The following is an 11,103-nucleotide window of genomic DNA, read 5'->3' on the forward strand; positions in this document are numbered from 1 at the left end:
CAAAGGCTCAGCATGCCGGACCGGAACCAGATTAGGGCCTGAAGCCATCTTGCGGTGTTGCGGCCAGGTCACAAGAAAGCGAGTTGAAGAAAGGAGCTCAGGGGCACTGTAATTCACAAACCTGCAGAGTTATAAATGACAGCTATCGTCCAAAAATATACTGAAGTAAGGCTGCCAAGAGGACTTGAAAGCCGGGCAGAATTGCAGGAAACCGATTTCAGGAAGTAGACTGGAATTGCATTGAAAGCATAGGAAAAGAGGCAGAACGTCCACAATGATGCACTTGGCCAAAAAGGGCGTATGCGGTTTTTCCTGAATATATTCAGGAAAAAACGCATACGCCCTTTTTGGCCAACCAAGCAAGCTTGCAAAGGAAATCTGCACTACAATGAAGTCTCACTTCCCCCCGGTCAAAAGGGCCATCTGAAAAAAGTGTAAAATCCAGAAAGGCAGGACAGGCCATGGAGAACTGGGAGCCTTGTTATGCTGATGGGCGGGATGTAAATTGCCAACAGACACTCGGGAGAAGTGTATGGTGTTTCCTGAAACATCTAAAAAACAAAGCAACAGAGCCTAGGGCACTGCCACTTATGGTCCTATAGCTTAGGGAAATTAAAATCAAAAAGACACAGCCACCCCAAAGTTTGGGACGCCTCTGTTTACAAGAACCTCGTTTACAGTACAAGTTCAACATCGCAGAAAGTGAAAAATGGATAAAGAAGTTGTGGTATTTACTTACAAAGCAATATCACTCAGCAATGAAATCTATGTCATCAGGCCCTTAGCATCACAATGAGTGGATTCAGGTATGATGATTCTAACTGAAATAAGTCACACAGAAAAAGAAACATCATAAGATATCAGTAATACACGGAATGTAAACTTGGCTACACAGGAACTGAATTACAGAACAGAACAGGGTCTCAAATTTAGAAAACCAACTTATGCTTGCTTAAGGGTAAAGGTGAGTTGGGGTGCTGCATAAAACCAGAGATTGAAATGAGCACAGATAAAGTTCCTTAAGTCAAATATGGAATAGACAAGAGCTACTCCTTGCTCAACGAAATGGACTCAACACCGCATATTAAACGCCTAAGAATGTACCTGACTAGTAAGTATCGTAAAACCTATGGATTGCTATGTCTCCGAAAGAGAATCAAGCATGTGTACAGGGGCATAAACGCAGCAGTGATAGGATTGGAGAGGTTCGGTGAGCAAATGAAGACCCTTTGAAGTCATATTGCATGGTACCCATTACACGGGTCTCAACTCTCCAGGTTTAAGGTATTCTTCCTTCAGCTAAAACATGCATGTGGAACCCAAGTATGATCAACCATGTGAACGGGAGACGTGTTCAAATATGTCTCAGTTTTCCTCCCCTGGTACTCGGGTGCAACATTCCAGACGCTTTACTAACACTCTCCCCACTTGGAGAGTCAGCGCCTTTAACCTCCTGTTTGGCCCAGTTTGCAATTTCTGCGGAAGATGAACAGGAATAGCGAGAACCAATGAGAGGCTAGCTGGAGGTGTCTGGACGGGCAAATTTAACTCTCATTTCCCACCAGGAAGAGGAATTAACCAAAGGCTCAGCGTGCCGGGCCGGAACCAGATTAGGGCCTGAAGCCATCCTGCGGTGTTGCGGCCAGGTCACAAGAAAGCGAGTTGAAGAAAGGAGCTCAGGGGCACTGTAATTCACAAACCTGCAGAGTTATAAATGACAGCTATCGTCCAAAAATAGACTGAAGTAAGGCTGCCAAGAGGACTTGAAAGCGGGGCAGAATTGCAGGAAACCGATTTCAGGAGGTAGACTGGAATTGCATTGAAAGCATAGGAAAAGAGGCAGAACGTCCACAATGATGCACTTGGCCAAAAAGGGCGTATGCGTTTTTTCCTGAATATATTCAGGAAAAAACGCATACGCCCTTTTTGGCCAACCAAGCAAGCTTGCAAAGGAAATCTGCACTACAATGAAGTCTCACTTCCCCCCTGTCAAAAGGGCCATCTGAAAAAAGTGTAAAATCCAGAAAGGCAGGACAGGCCATGGAGAACTGGGAGCCTTGTTATGCTGATGGGCGGGATGTAAATTGCCAACAACCACTCGGGAGAAATGTATGCTGTTTCCTGAAACATCTAAAAAACAAAGCAACAGAACCTAGGGCACTTCCACTTATGGTCCTATAGCTTAGGGAAATTAAAATCAAAAAGACACAGCCACCCCAAAGTTTGGAATGGCTCTGTTTACAAGAACCTCGTTTACAGTACAAGTTCAACATCACAGAAAGTGAAAAATGGATAAAGAAGTTGTGGTATTTACTTACAAAGCAATATCACTCAGCAATGAAATCTGTGTCATCAGGCCCTTAGCAGCACAATGAGTGGATTCAGGTATGATGATTCTAACTGAAGTAAGTCACACAGAAAAAGAAACATCATAAGATATCAGTAATACACGGAATGTAAACTTGGCTACACAGGAACTGAATTACAGAACAGAACAGGGTCTCAAATTTAGAAAACCAACATATGCTTGCTTAAGGGTAAAGGTGAGTTGGGGTGCTGCATAAAACCAGAGATTGAAATGAGCACAGATAAAGTTCCTTAAGTCAAATATGGAATAGACAAGAGCTACTCCTTGCTCAACGAAATGGACTCAACACCGCATATTAAACGCCTAAGAATGTACCTGACTAGTAAGTATCTTAAAACCTATGGATTGCTATGTCTCTGAAAGAGAATCAAGCATGTGTACAGGGGCATAAACGCAGCAGTGATAGGATTGGAGAGGTTCGGTGAGCAAATGAAGACCCTTTGAAGTCATATTGCATGGTACCCATTACACGGGTCTTAACTCTCCAGGTTTAAGGTATTCTTCCTTCAGCTAAAACATGCATGTGGAACCCAAGTATGATCAACCATGTGAACGGGAGACGTGTTCAAATATGTCTCAGTTTTCCTCCCCTGGTACTCAGGTGCAACATTCCAGACGCTTTACTAACACTCTCCCCACTTGGAGAGTCAGCGCCTTTAACCTCCTGTTTGGCCCAGTTTGCAATTTCCGCGGAAGATGAACAGGAATAGCGAGAACCAATGAGAGACTAGCTGGAGGTGTCTGGACGGGCAAATTTAACTCTCATTTCCCACCAGGAAAAGGAAATAACCAAAGGCTCAGCGTGCTGTGCCGGAACCAGATTAGGGCCTGAAGCCATCCTGCGGTGTTGCGGCCAGGTCACAAGAAAGCGAGTTGAAGAAAGGAGCTCAGGGGCACTGTAATTCACAAACCTGCAGAGTTATAAATGACAGCTATCGTCCAAAAATAGACTGAAGTAAGGCTGCCAAGAGGACTTGAAAGCGGGGCAGAATTGCAGGAAACCGATTTCAGGAGGTAGACTGGAATTGCATTGAAAGCATAGGAAAAGAGGCAGAACGTCCACAATGATGCACTTGGCCAAAAAGGGCGTATGCGTTTTTTCCTGAATATATTCAGGAAAAAACGCATACGCCCTTTTTGGCCAACCAAGCAAGCTTGCAAAGGAAATCTGCACTACAATGAAGTCTCACTTCCCCCCGGTCAAAAGGGCCATCTGAAAAAAGTGTAAAATCCAGAAAGGCAGAACAGGCCATGGAGAACTGGGAGCCTTGTTATGCTGATGGGCGGGATGTAAATTGCCAACAGACACTCGGGAGAAGTGTATGGTGTTTCCTGAAACATCTAAAAAACAAAGCAACAGAGCCTAGGGCACTGCCACTTATGGTCCTATAGCTTAGGGAAATTAAAATCAAAAAGACACAGCCACCCCAAAGTTTGGGACGCCTCTGTTTACAAGAACCTCGTTTAGAGTACAAGTTCAACATCGCAGAAAGTGAAAAATGGATAAAGAAGTTGTGGTATTTACTTACAAAGCAATATCACTCAGCAATGAAATCTATGTCATCAGGCCCTTAGCATCACAATGAGTGGATTCAGGTATGATGATTCTAACTGAAGTAAGTCACACAGAAAAAGAAACATCATAAGATATCAGTAATACACGGAATGTAAACTTGGCTACACAGGAACTGAATTACAGAACAGAACAGGGTCTCAAATTTAGAAAACCAACTTATGCTTGCTTAAGGGTAAAGGTGAGTTGGGGTGCTGCATAAAACCAGAGATTGAAATGAGCACAGATTAAGTTTCCTAAGTCAAATATGGAATAGACAAGAGCTACTCCTTGCTCAACGAAATGGACTCAACACCGCATATTAAACGCCTAAGAATGTACCTGAGTAGTAAGTATCGTAAAACCTATGGATTGCTATGTCTCCGAAAGAGAATCAAGCATGTGTACAGGGGCATAAACGCAGCAGTGATAGGATTGGAGAGGTTCGGTGAGCAAATGAAGACCCTTTGAAGTCATATTGCATGGTACCCATTACACAGGTCTTAACTCTCCAGGTTTAAGGTATTCTTCCTTCAGCTAAAACATGCATGTGGAACCCAAGTATGATCAACCATGTGAACGGGAGACGTGTTCAAATATGTCTCAGTTTTCCTCCCCTGGTACTCGGGTGCAACATTCCAGATGCTTTACTAACACTCTCCCCACTTGGAGAGTCAGCGCCTTTAACCTCCTGTTTGGCCCAGTTTGCAATTTCTGCGGAAGATGAACAGGAATAGCGAGAACCAATGAGAGACTAGCTGGAGGTGTCTGGACGGGCAAATTTAACTCTCATTTCCCACCAGGAAGAGGAAATAACCAAAGGCTCAGCGTGCCGTGCCGGAACCAGATTAGGGCCTGAAGCCATCCTGCGGTGTTGCGGCCAGGTCACAAGAAAGCGAGTTGAAGAAAGGAGCTCAGGAGCACTGTAATTCACAAACCTGCAGAGTTATAAATGACAGCTATCGTCCAAAAATAGACTGAAGTAAGGCTGCCAAGAGGACTTGAAAGCGGGGCAGAATTGCAGGAAACCGATTTCAGGAGGTAGACAGGAATTGCATTGAAAGCATAGGAAAAGAGGCAGAACGTCCACAATGATGCACTTGGCCAGGAAGGGCGTATGCGTTTTTTCCTGAATATATTCAGGAAAAAACGCATACGCACTTTTTGGCCAACCAAGCAAGCTTGCAAAGGAAATCTGCACTGCAATGAAGTCTCACTTCCCCCTGGTCAAAAGGGCCATCTGAAAAAAGTGTAAAATCCAGAAAGGCAGGACAGGCCATGGAGAACTGGGAGCCTTGTTATGCTGATGGGCGGGATGTAAATTGCCAACAGACACTTGGGAGAAGTGTATGGTGTTTCCTGAAACATCTAAAAAACAAAGCAACAGAGCCTAGGGCACTTCCACTTATGGTCCTATAGCTTAGGGAAATTAAAATCAAAAAGACACAGCCACCCCAAAGTTTGGGACGCCTCTGTTTACAAGAACCTCGTTTACAGTACAAGTTCAACATCGCAGAAAGTGAAAAATGGATAAAGAAGTTGTGGTATTTACTTACAAAGCAATATCACTCAGCAATGAAATCTATGTCATCAGGCCCTTAGCATCACAATGAGTGGATTCAGGTACGATGATTCTAACTGAAATAAGTCACACAGAAAAAGAAACATCATAAGATATCAGTAATACACGGAATGTAAACTTGGCTACACAGGAACTGAATTACAGAACAGAACAGGGTCTCAAATTTAGAAAACCAACTTATGCTTGCTTAAGGGTAAAGGTGAGTTGGGGTGCTGCATAAAACCAGAGATTGAAATGAGCACAGATAAAGTTCCTTAAGTCAAATATGGAATAGACAAGAGCTACTCCTTGCTCAACGAAATGGACTCAACACCGCATATTAAACGCCTAAGAATGTACCTGACTAGTAAGTATCGTAAAACCTATGGATTGCTATGTCTCCGAAAGAGAATCAAGCATGTGTACAGGGGCATAAACGCAGCAGTGATAGGATTGGAGAGGTGCGGTGAGCAAATGAAGACCCTTTGAAGTCATATTGCATGGTACCCATTACACGGGTCTCAACTCTCCAGGTTTAAGGTATTCTTCCTTCAGCTAAAACATGCATGTGGAACCCAAGTATGATCAACCATGTGAACAGCAGACGTGTTCAAATATGTCTCAGTTTTCCTCCCCTGGTACTCGGGTGCAACATTCCAGACGCTTTACTAACACTCTCCCCACTTGGAGAGTCAGCGCCTTTAACCTCCTGTTTGGCCCAGTTTGCAATTTCTGCGGAAGATGAACAGGAATAGCGAGAACCAATGAGAGGCTAGCTGGAGGTGTCTGGACGGGCAAATTTAACTCTCATTTCCCACCAGGAAGAGGAAATAACCAAAGGCTGAGCGTACCGTACCGGAACCAGATTAGGGCCTGAAGCCATCCTGCGGTGTTGCGGCCAGGTCACAAGAAAGCGAGTTGAAGAAAGGAGCTCAGGGGCACTGTAATTCACAAACCTGCAGAGTTATAAATGACAGCTATCGTCCAAAAATATACTGAAGTAAGGCTGCCAAGAGGACTTGAAAGCGGGGCAGAATTGCAGGAAACCGATTTCAGGAGGTAGACTGGAATTGCATTGAAAGCATAGGAAAAGAGGCAGAACGTCCACAATGATGCACTTGGCCAGGAAGGGCGTATGCGTTTTTTCCTGAATATATTCAGGAAAAAACGCATACGCCCTTTTTGGCCAACCAAGCAAGCTTGCAAAGGAAATCTGCACTACAATGAAGTCTCACTTCCCCCCGGTCAAAAGGGCCATCTGAAAAAAGTGTAAAATCCAGAAAGGCAACAGGCCATTGAGAACTGGGAGCCTTGTTATGCTGATGGGCGGGATGTAAATTGCCAACAGACACTTGGGAGAAGTGTATGGTGTTTCCTGAAACATCTAAAAAACAAAGCAACAGAGCCTAGGGCACTTCCACTTATGGTCCTATAGCTTAGGGAAATTAAAATCAAAAAGACACAGCCACCCCAAAGTTTGGGACGCCTCTGTTTACAAGAACCTCGTTTACAGTACAAGTTCAACATCGCAGAAAGTGAAAAATGGATAAAGAAGTTGTGGTATTTACTTACAAAGCAATATCACTCAGCAATGAAATCTATGTCATCAGGCCCTTAGCATCACAATGAGTGGATTCAGGTACGATGATTCTAACTGAAATAAGTCACACAGAAAAAGAAACATCATAAGATATCAGTAATACACGGAATGTAAACTTGGCTACACAGGAACTGAATTACAGAACAGAACAGGGTCTCAAATTTAGAAAACCAACTTATGCTTGCTTAAGGGTAAAGGTGAGTTGGGGTGCTGCATAAACCCAGAGATTGAAATGAGCACAGATAAAGTTCCTTAAGTCAAATATGGAATAGACAAGAGCTACTCCTTGCTCAATGAAATGGACTCAACACCGCATATTAAACGCCTAAGAATGTACCTGACTAGTAAGTATCGTAAAACCTATGGATTGCTATGTCTCCGAAAGAGAATCAAGCATGTGTACAGGGGCATAAACGCAGCAGTGATAGGATTGGAGAGGTGCGGTGAGCAAATGAAGACCCTTTGAAGTCATATTGCATGGTACCCATTCCACGGGTCTCAACTCTCCAGGTTTAAGGTATTCTTCCTTCAGCTAAAACATGCATGAGGAACCCAAGTATGATCAACCTTGTGAACGGCAGACGTGTTCAAATATGTGTCAGTTTTCCTCCCCTGGTACTCGGGTGCAACATTCCAGACGCTTTACTAACACTCTCCCCACTTGGAGAGTCAGCGCCTTTAACCTCCTCTTTGGCCCAGTTTGCAATTTCTGCGGAAGATGAACAGGAATAGCGAGAACCAATGAGAGGCTAGCTGGAGGTGTCTGGACGGGCAAATTTAACTCTCATTTCCCACCAGGAAGAGGAAATAACCAAAGGCTGAGCGTACCGTACCGGAACCAGATTAGGGCCTGAAGCCATCCTGCGGTGTTGCGGCCAGGTCACAAGAAAGCGAGTTGAAGAAAGGAGCTCAGGGGCACTGTAATTCACAAACCTGCAGAGTTATAAATGACAGCTATCGTCCAAAAATAGACTGAAGTAAGGCTGCCAAGAGGACTTGAAAGCGGGGCAGAATTGCAGGAAACCGATTTCAGGAGGTAGACTGGAATTGCATTGCAAGCATAGGAAAAGAGGCAGAACGTCCACAATGATGCACTTGGCCAAAAAGGGCGTATGCGTTTTTTCCTGAATATATTCAGGAAAAAACGCATACGCCCTTTTTGGCCAACCAAGCAAGCTTGCAAAGGAAATCTGCACTACAATGAAGTCTCACTTCCCCCCGGTCAAAAGGGCCATCTGAAAAAAGTGTAAAATCCAGAAAGGCAGGACAGGCCATGGAGAACTGGGAGCCTTGTTATGCTGATGCGCGGGATGTAAATTGCCAACAACCACTCGGGAGAAGTGTATGGTGTTTCCTGAAACATCTAAAAAACAAAGCAACAGAACCTAGGGCACTTCCACTTATGGTCCTATAGCTTAGGGAAATTAAAATCAAAAAGACACAGCCACCCCAAAGTTTGGAACGGCTCTGTTTACAAGAACCTCGTTTACAGTACAAGTTCAACATCGCAGAAAGTGAAAAATGGATAAAGAAGTTGTGGTATTTACTTACAAAGCAATATCACTCAGCAAAGAAATCTGTGTCATCAGGCACTTAGCAGCACAATGAGTGGATTCAGGTATGATGATTCTAACTGAAGTAAGTCACACAGAAAAAGAAACATCATAAAATATCAGTAATACACGGAATGTAAACTTGGCTACACAGGAACTGAATTACAGAACAGAACAGGGTCTCAAATTTAGAAAACCAACTTATGCTTGCTTAAGGGTAAAGGTGAGTTGGGGTGCTGCATAAAACCAGAGATTGAAATGAGCACAGATAAAGTTCCTTAAGTCAAATATGGAATAGACAAGAGCTACTCCTTGCTCAACGAAATGGACTCAACACCGCATATTAAACGCCTAAGAATGTACCTGACTAGTAAGTATCTTAAAACCTATGGATTGCTATGTCTCCGAAAGAGAATCAAGCATGTGTACAGGGGCATAAACGCAGCAGTGATAGGATTGGAGAGGTTCGGTGAGCAAATGAAGACCCTTTGAAGTCATATTGCATGGTACCCATTCCACGGGTCTCAACTCTCCAAGTTTAAGGTATTCTTCCTTCAGCTAAAACATGCATGTGGAACCCAAGTATGATCAACCATGTGAATGGGAGACGTGTTCAAATATGTCTCAGTTTTCCTCCCCTGGTACTCGGGTGCAACATTCCAGACGCTTTACTAACACTCTCCCCACTTGGAGAGTCAGCGCCTTTAACCTCCTGTTTGGCCCAGTTTGCAATTTCTGCGGAAGATGAACAGGAATAGCGAGAACCAATGAGAGACTAGCTGGAGGTGTCTGGACGGGCAAATTTAACTCTCATTTCCCACCAGGAAGAGGAAATAACCAAAGGCTCAGCGTGCCGTGCCGGAACCAGATTAGGGCCTGAAGCCATCCTGCGGTGTTGCGGCCAGGTCACAAGAAAGCGAGTTGAAGAAAGGAGCTCAGGGGCACTGTAATTCACAAACCTGCAGAGTTATAAATGACAGCTATCGTCCAAAAATAGACTGAAGTAAGGCTGCCAAGAGGACTTGAAAGCGGGGCAGAATTGCAGGAAACCGATTTCAGGAGGTAGACTGGAATTGCATTGAAAGCATAGGAAAAGAGGCAGAACGTCCACAATGATGCACTTGGCCAAAAAGGGCGTATGCGTTTTTTCCTGAATATATTCAGGAAAAAACGCATACTCCCTTTTTGGCCAACCAAGCAAGCTTGCAAAGGAAATCTGCACTACAATGAAGTCTCACTTCCCCCCGGTCAAAAGGGCCATCTGAAAAAAGTGTAAAATCCAGAAAGGCAACAGGCAATTGAGAACTGGGAGCCTTGTTATGCTGATGGGCGGGATGTAAATTGCCAACAGACACTTGGGAGAAGTGTATGGTGTTTCCTGAAACATCTAAAAAACAAAGCAACAGAGCCTAGGGCACCTCCACTTATGGTCCTATAGCTTAGGGAAATTAAAATCAAAAAGACACAGCCACCCCAAAGTTTGGAACGGCTCTGTTTACAAGAACCTCGTTTACAGTACAAGTTCAACATCGCAGAAAGTGAAAAATGGATAAAGAAGTTGTGGTATTCACTTACAAAGCAATATCACTCAGCAATGAAATCTATGTCATCAGGCCCTTAGCAGCACAATGAGTGGATTCAGGTATGATGATTCTAACTGAAATAAGTCACACAGAAAAAGAAACATCATAAGATATCAGTAATACACGGAATGGAAACTTGGCTACACAGGAACTGAATTACAGAACAGAACAGGGTCTCAAATTTAGAAAAACAACTTATGCTTGCTTAAGGGTAAAGGTGAGTTGGGGTGCTGCATAAAACCAGAGATTGAAATGAGCACAGATAAAGTTCCTTAAGCCAAATATGGAATAGACAAGAGCTACTCCTTGCTCAACGAAATGGACTCAACACCGCATATTAAACGCCTAAGAATGTACCTGACTTGTAAGTATCTTAAAACCTATGGATTGCTATGTCTCCGAAAGAGAATCAAGCATGTGTACAGGGGCATAAACGCAGCAGTGATAGGATTGGAGAGGTTCGGTGAGCAAATGAAGACCCTTTGAAGTCATATTGCATGGTACCCATTCCACGGGTCTCAACTCTCCAGGTTTAAGGTATTCTTCCTTCAGCTAAAACATGCATGTGGAACCCAGAGTATGATCAACCATGTGAACGGGAGACGTGTTCAAATAAGTCTCAGTTTTCCTCCCCTGGTACTCGGGTGCAACATTCCAGACGCTTTACTAACACTCTTCCGACTTGGAGAGTCAGTCCCTTTAACCTCCTGTTTGGCCCAGTTTGCAATTTCTGCGGAAGATGAACAGGAATAGCGAGAACCAATGAGAGGCTAGCTGGAGGTGTCTGGACGGGCAAATTTAACTCTCATTTCCCACCAGGAAGAGGAATTAACCAAAGGCTCAGCGTGCCCGGCCGGAACCAGATTGGGGCCTGAAGCCATCCTGC

Source organism: Stenella coeruleoalba (genome assembly GCF_951394435.1).
Source record: "Stenella coeruleoalba genome assembly, contig: scaffold_33, whole genome shotgun sequence".
In the NCBI taxonomy this organism is placed as follows: domain Eukaryota; kingdom Metazoa; phylum Chordata; class Mammalia; order Artiodactyla; family Delphinidae; genus Stenella; species Stenella coeruleoalba.